At 42.4% G+C, this 7,500-nt stretch overlaps 1 protein-coding gene across 1 annotated transcript in view; it reads right to left on the bottom strand.

Moving 5' to 3' along the window:
- LOC143287236 (metabotropic glutamate receptor 2-like) overlaps positions 1–7,500 on the bottom strand; it is a 544,548-nt gene that overhangs the window by 134,259 nt on the left and 402,789 nt on the right.

The raw sequence follows: 7,500 nt of genomic DNA, 5'->3' as shown, positions 1-7,500 counted from the left end.
ATTTTCCTATCGAAGTGGAATTTTCTACAGAATTTTGCCAGGAACAACTCTTTTGTTGCCGTGGGTTCTTTTACGTGCGCAAAGTGCATGCTGCACACGGGACCTCGAGTTATCGTCTCATGCGAATGACTAGCGTCCAGACCACCACTCAAGGTCTAGTGGAGGGGGAGAAAATACCGGCGGCTGAGCCGTGATTCGATCCAGCGCGCACAGATTCCCTCGCATCCTAGGCGGACGCGTTACGTCTAGGCCATCACTCCACCTGATTCAGGTATAAACTGTAGGAGACAGCTAGCCATCTGATTCGAATGAAGACGTGTGAACCAAGTGAGAGCGTAGATGCAATTAACATACACTGTGGAAATACTCCATCCGAAATGACAACGCGACCGACACGAGCAGCGTTGAGTAACACTTAATGCAAATCACACACACACACACACACACACACAGACACACACACACACACACACGCGCGCGCGCGCGCACGCACGCACACATACACGCACGCACAAACATGCATCCTTATTCACACGCGCGCGCGCGTGCGCACGAGCGCATTAAAAAAAAAAAGAGGCTAGAATGGCTGCCGGTGCTGAATCGAAATTATTGTCTTCGGTTATCATGTCAAGTTGTTGTTTTTTTCCTTCTAATAGTATTACCTGAAATACATCAGGTGTTTATTTTGTAACAAAAGGAATGGCATTAATCTTCCAGATAATGCATTCGTCCCATTCCGAGTCAATGTCTTAATTTCGAGATTTTGTCAGAAAGTTCTGACATTAATTGTGGCAGGATGGGACGCGGTTTTTTTTTTTTTTTTTTCATTATTATTATTATTATTATTCTTAAATAGATAGCTCTGAGAATTTGATGTCTGCTGTGTTTCTTTCAATGTGTAACATTTGCTTCAAACCAGTTGTACAAAGAAACAACAAAATAACAAGAAACAAAACTGGATTTGGGTTCAGTAGTTCTCTGATTTAACATTTCTGTCGTGTTTTTTTTTTCTTTGTTTTTTTTTTCTTCTAAGATTGTTGTATTGTATCTGGAGCAAAAAAAACCCATTCCTTCATTCCTTCATTGATCGGTATATAAATAAACCGATTCCTTCTTTCATTTATTCCTTCCTTCCTTCCTTCCTTCATTTATTCATTCATTTATCCATTCTGTCTTTCGTATCTTAGTTTGCTTGTTCATTCGCTTGCTTGTTTATCAATTCACTCGTCGATGTTCGTTCGTTCGTTCGTTCGTTCATTCGTTCGTTAACATTGATTGATTAAATCAGTCACTCGTTCAACCATTCGCTCATTCGTTCAGCTTTGTTGATTTTTTAGTTTTTATTTGTGTTTTAGCTTTTGTTGTTGTTGGGTTTTTGTTTGCTGTCTGTCTGACTTAATCTAAATTAATGATTTGGCTATTTTTATGAGACATTTCTTCATTCATTCCAATCAAACAAATGTATTGGGGAGATGTCACCCTAATAGCAATTTATTTTCCGTCAATAAAAGTTTATAGCTGAAAGCAATTTTTCAAACGTGCCGGCGCCAATCACTGATCTCTTGAGAGGAGAGAGAGAGAGAGAGAGAGAGAGAGAGAGAGAGAGAGAGAGAGAGAGAGAGAGAGAGAGAGAGAGAGAGAAAGAGAGAGAGAGAGAGAGAAAGAGAAAGAAAGAGAGAGAGAGAAAAAAAAGAGAGAGATAGAGAGAGATAGAGAGAGAGATAGACACAGAGAGAGATAGAGAGAGATAGAGAGAGAAAAAGAGAGAGAGAGATAGAGAGAGAGAAAGAGAGAGAGAGAAGGAGCGAAGGAGGGGAGGATAGAGAGAATCAGAGGGAGAGGGAGAAAGAGAGGAGGAGAGACAGAGACAGAGACAGAGAGATGGGGGAAGACAGGGAGAGAGAGAAAGAGATTGATAGAAAGAGGGATATAAAGAGAAAGAGAGAGAGAGTGAGTGACAGAGAGGGGAGAGAGAGACAGACAGAGAGAGGGAGAGAGAGAGAGGGAGAGAAAGAGAGAAAGGTAGACATAGGAGAGAGAGAGGAGAGAGAGAGAGAGAGAGAGAGAGAGAAGGAGCGAAGGAGGGGGGATAGAGAGAATCAGAGGGAGATGGAGAAAGAGAGGAGGAGAGACACAGAGACAGAGACAGATAGATGGGGGAAGACAGGGAGAGAGAGAAAGAGATTGATAGAAAGAGGAATATAAAGAGAAAGAGAGAGAGTGAGTGACAGAGAGGGGAGAGAGAGACAGAGACAGAGAGAGGGAGAGAGAGAGGGAGAGAAAGATAGAGAGGTAGAGAGATAAGAGATAGGAGAGAGAGAGAGAGGAGAGAGAGAGAGAGAGAGAGAGAGAGAGAGAGAGAGAAGGAGCAAAGGAGGGGGAATAGAGAAAAATAGAGGGAGAGGGAGAAAGAGAGAAGGAGAGACACAGAGAGAGACAGAGACAGAGAGATGGGGAAAGAGAGGGAGAGAGAGATTTTGATAGAAAGGGAGAGATAAAGAGAAAGAGAGAGAGAGTAAGAGACAGAGAAGGAGAGAGAGAGACAGAGAGAGGGAGAGAAAGAGGGAGAGAAATAGAGAGAAAGAGAGGAGAGAGAGAGAGAAAGTGAGATAAAAATGAATGAGAGTGAGAGAGGGAGAGAGAGAAAGAAAGAAAGACAAAGAGAAAGACACACACACACACACACACACACACACACACACACACACACACACACACACACACACACACACACACACATTTAGCCTTAGAGAGGGAGAGAGAGAAAGAGAGAAAGAATGACAGACAGACACAGAGAAACACACACACACACACACACACACACACACACACACACACACACACACACACACACACACACACACACACGCACACACCACAGAGCGCGCGCGCGCGCGAGAGAGAGAGAGAGAGAGAGAGAGAGAGAGAGAGAAGAGAGAGAGAGACAGAGACACAGAGACAGAGACACAGAGAGAGAGACAGAGAGAGAGAGAGAGAGCGCCTAGGAACTTCTGGAACGGAAACAACACTTGAGTGAAGAGATGACAAAGCTGTAGCGACCTTCAAGAACCGTCCGCTGAACCATTGGACATCGCTCTGAAATGTCTGTCAAAGCAAGCTGTTTCTTTTCTCTCATCGCTTGTACGGTGATGTTGGGCGATCTGAAGCGATGTTCGTCGTGTAAACGAGGCTTTGACCTGTCTGTCGATGTCTATCTAACATGTCTGGTTTCGTGACACTCGTACCCCATGTTGTTAAGGTCTGAAACTTGACGAAACTTGCGTCGAAATTGAACAAAATAAACGCTTCCGTGATTCAACAAGCAATCTCTATTGCCAATTATTTCATTGTTAACGATAACTTTACAGTGAAAAAAAATAGGGGTATGATAGAAGGGATGTTCAAGAACCAAACTCTATCAAAAACCCAAATCATGAAAAAATCATCGTTTTGGTCAATTTTGCACTTGGTCAATTAAGCAGACTTCAGTTCAGAGTATCGGGACTATTTCTGTCTATTATGTCATTGTCTGTGTCTGTGTCTGCCCATATATCTCTATTTCTGTCTCCGTCTCACTCTGTAGCATTATATGTCTATACTCTGTTTTTCGACATAGCTTAAAGGGGAAGACACAAACTGGTCGTAAGTATTCGTTAAAGAAAAAAGAAAAAGAAAGAGCAGAGTATACAAGCATGTGTTTTTAGTATGTGTACACACACACACACACACACACACACACACACACACACACACACACACACACACACATATATATATATATATATATATATATATATATATATATGCCTGTAATGGACTTCATTCTTAAAAAAAAAAAAATATATATATATATATATATATATATATGTGTGTGTGTGTGTGTGTGTGTGTGTGTGTGTGTGTGTGTGTGTGTGTGTGTGTGTGTGTATGCGTGTGTGTGTGTGTGTGTGTGTGTGTGTGTGTGTGTGTGTGTGTGTGTGTATGCGTGTGTGTGTGAATATTTTACCATCGGTTCGCAAAGATATCAAGAATGTAGACAGAAAGAATGAGAAGACATGTCACCTTGCTGAAAGCAGGGAAAAAGGAACAATTTTACAGTAGTCGTATGCTTTGGAATGATGCAAAAGCAGGACTTTAGAATGTGGACATTTTTCTGTTCATTCCGAATGCCTGTAATGGACTTCTTCATTCTTAAAATATGTGGTTGCTTTGTATGCCCAGTATGTAAATCTGCAACATAAGATGAAGTACTCTTCGTTATTTTGTGGCCCAAATGGTAGGACCAGAGATATGTGCATGCTCAAAGAAGGTTTTAATGTAGTCAGTTTCAGTTTCAGTAGCTCAAGGAGGCGTCACTGCGTTCGGACAAAACCATATACGCTACACCACATCTGCCAAGCAGATGCCTGACCAGCAGCGTAACCCAACGCGCTTAGTCAGGCCTTCAGAAAAAAAAAGAAGAAAAAAAAGGGGGGAATAAATAATAGATAAGCTTACATAAATAAATAAACAGATAAATAATAATTATAATATAGAAAAAGGTAGTAGTAATAATAATAATACTAATAAAATAATAATAATAAAAAATAAATAAATAGATAAATAAGACAACAATAATGATAAATAAGCAAATAAATGTAAAACATGAAGACACACATTCACACATACACCCACACATGCATAAGAGATATGCACCAAACATGCAGTTTCACAGATATGAAAGCACAGTCAAATACATATAAACGTACATGAGCTCCAATACACACACACACATGTAGTCAGCGAGCATTTTGAATAAACCTCATACTGGAGTATCTGCCACATCATCTCTAACAATAGCAAATGCATAAACGTTTGTAAAGTATCATCCATAAGAATATACTTAAGCACGTGCCGGTATGAAATACACGTATGTGTAAATTCATGCATGTCCATTAACAAACACAGAGACAGACAATCAGACACAGTGAATACGTTGAAAACGGGTGCTTCAAAAACCAAATACAATCTCTGCAGAACTGACGACCAGAATGGAAAAAAAGAAAAGATTTGGATTGTCCTTTTACAAAATATGCACGGAGTTTCAGGTGAAACGTGCGAACACATATGACATTTTGCAATATCCAATAAGATTTCATCACTATAATATTGAAACGTAATACATTCTTAATCAGACTGCTCGTTAGAGAGGTACGTACTCCATCATCTAGCCATGAATACGATGTGACCCACTGACACAAGGAATACACGCAACGTCATATTTCAATAAAGATGAAGTGTTTCCTCTCAGCTCGGAAAGTATGCTATCATAATTACGGCACAGACAGCTGTGCTTCTGTCGGGGTGACAGCCTGTGTGACCTCCCGTCACTAAAGGAAAGGCGTAGTGGCGTCCCTTGGCGGTCAGACTGTCTAGGAGGTCCCACGACTGTCTCTTCCACGTCTCATCTCCTTGCTAATAGCGTTTCTCGCTTGCACGAGCACGCAGGCACAGATATACAAACGTACAGACACACAAAGACAGATATATATATAATTGAAAACAAAAAACAACAACAAACAAACAAACAAACTAAAAAAACCGCGCGCCCTCACACACACACACACTCGCGCACACACAAACACACACACACACACTCGCACACACAAACACGCACACATAATCACACACACACACACACACACACACGCACATATGCACACGAACACACACACACGAACACACACACACACACACACACACACACACACACACACACACACACACACACACATCCTCACCCCCTCACACTTCACGGAATGTCGAGACCTGTCTGGCGCGATCAGATACAGGCTGCAGAGCATGAATAACTGATGAGAGAGGGCGCGGAAAGAGAGAGACAGAGAGAGAGACAGAGACAGAGAGAGACAGAGAAGAGACAGAGGGAGAGAGACAGAGAGAGAGAGACAGAGAGAGAGAGACAGGGAAGAGACAGAGGGAGAGAGACACAGAGAGAGACAGAGAGAGAGAGAGAGAGAGAGAGAGAGAGAGAGGACATAGAACCTATGACAGCAACACGGAGTCTTCCATTTAACTCCCACTCCTTTCTCAGGTTAAAGGTCTGGGGCTGAGTCGACTCACGAACATGATTATCGTCTTACATTTTCGTGTGTCCCAGACCCGTTCTTGGTAAACAATAGGGCTTGGAATCAACCCCTTTGACGAAGTGTTTAACTCTCTCCATACGCACGAGAACAGAGACGACGAGGACAGCGTTTTCACCGCTGCTGACATCATTAACATGTTTAAAGCGGAAGGGTTTTCGCATTGAAAGAGGTGGATGAAGACAAAGTATACCCCTTTTCTAACGGTTTCTAACGACGAGAGCTATAAGCTGGGCCATTCAGACATCCACTGGACATCAGATGTGGTTTCTGTGAAGGAGAAGACATGGAGAGTAATGGTCGTCCTTAGTGAGTCAGTGTCACTGACTGATGAACGGGAAGGGGGTCACGGGTGTTAACTCCATTGGAAACACATCATCACAGGATTGTTTAGCTCTGGAGGGCCCCTACCTTTTTGAAGAATATGCTGATGATTTGGATGAGTTTCGACGGGCGCAATAGCCGAGTGGTTAAAGCGTTGGACTGTCAGTCTGAGGGTCACGGGTTCGAATCACGGTGACGGCGCCTGGTGTGTAAAGGGTGGAGGTTTTTACGATCTCCCAGGTCAACATATGTGCAGACCTGCTAATGCCTGAACCCCCTTAGTGTGTATACGCAAGCATAAGATCAAATACGCACGTTAAAGATCCTGTAATCCATGTCAGCGTTCGGTGGGTTATGGAAACAAGAACATACCCAGCATGCACACCCCCGAAAGCGGAGTATGGCTGCCTACATGGCGGGGTAAAAACGGTCATGCACGTAAAAGCCCACTCGTGTCAGATTCGTAAACGTGGAGTGGCAGACACGAACCAACAGGACGTGTAGGATGAGTTTACGTTTCAGTCTTCCGTTCCTGAGTTCGGAAAATCTTAGCTACAAATTGTAGCAGATTCTGAAGCACCTTAGAAGGTTTGCGCATTGTCATCTTTTGTACTCCTTCTTCTCTTCTGGTTACTGTATGAAATGGGTTTCGGCATGACATTTTCACCCGCATTAGGCAGCCATTTACTCGTTCTTCGGGGAGTATCTGGATGTTCATGTTTCCATAACCACGAACGTGACATGGGCTTACAATTTTGACGTGTATTATCTTCTGCTTGCATCTTACACTCAAGGGTTCAGCATGCAGTTCATGCACATATGTTTAACTGAATCAAAAATCCCTTATATGTATCAAGGACACCGCACGTCCAACGTGATCGAATACCCGGCCCTGCAAAGGTTGACAGATTTCGAAAACGGCTTCATCATCGCCCTATTAGCCCTTTCATTTGTTACCATATCATAATGCATTTATCTTTCTTTTTTATTATATTATTAATTTTGTTGTTGTGGATATATATATATGTTCAGT

This window comes from Babylonia areolata, chromosome 11 (genome assembly GCF_041734735.1).
Source record: "Babylonia areolata isolate BAREFJ2019XMU chromosome 11, ASM4173473v1, whole genome shotgun sequence".
Taxonomy (NCBI): Eukaryota; Metazoa; Mollusca; class Gastropoda; order Neogastropoda; family Buccinidae; genus Babylonia; species Babylonia areolata.
The sequence above is the reverse complement of the archived record's forward strand: the minus strand, read 5'-3'. Positions and strand labels throughout refer to the sequence as shown.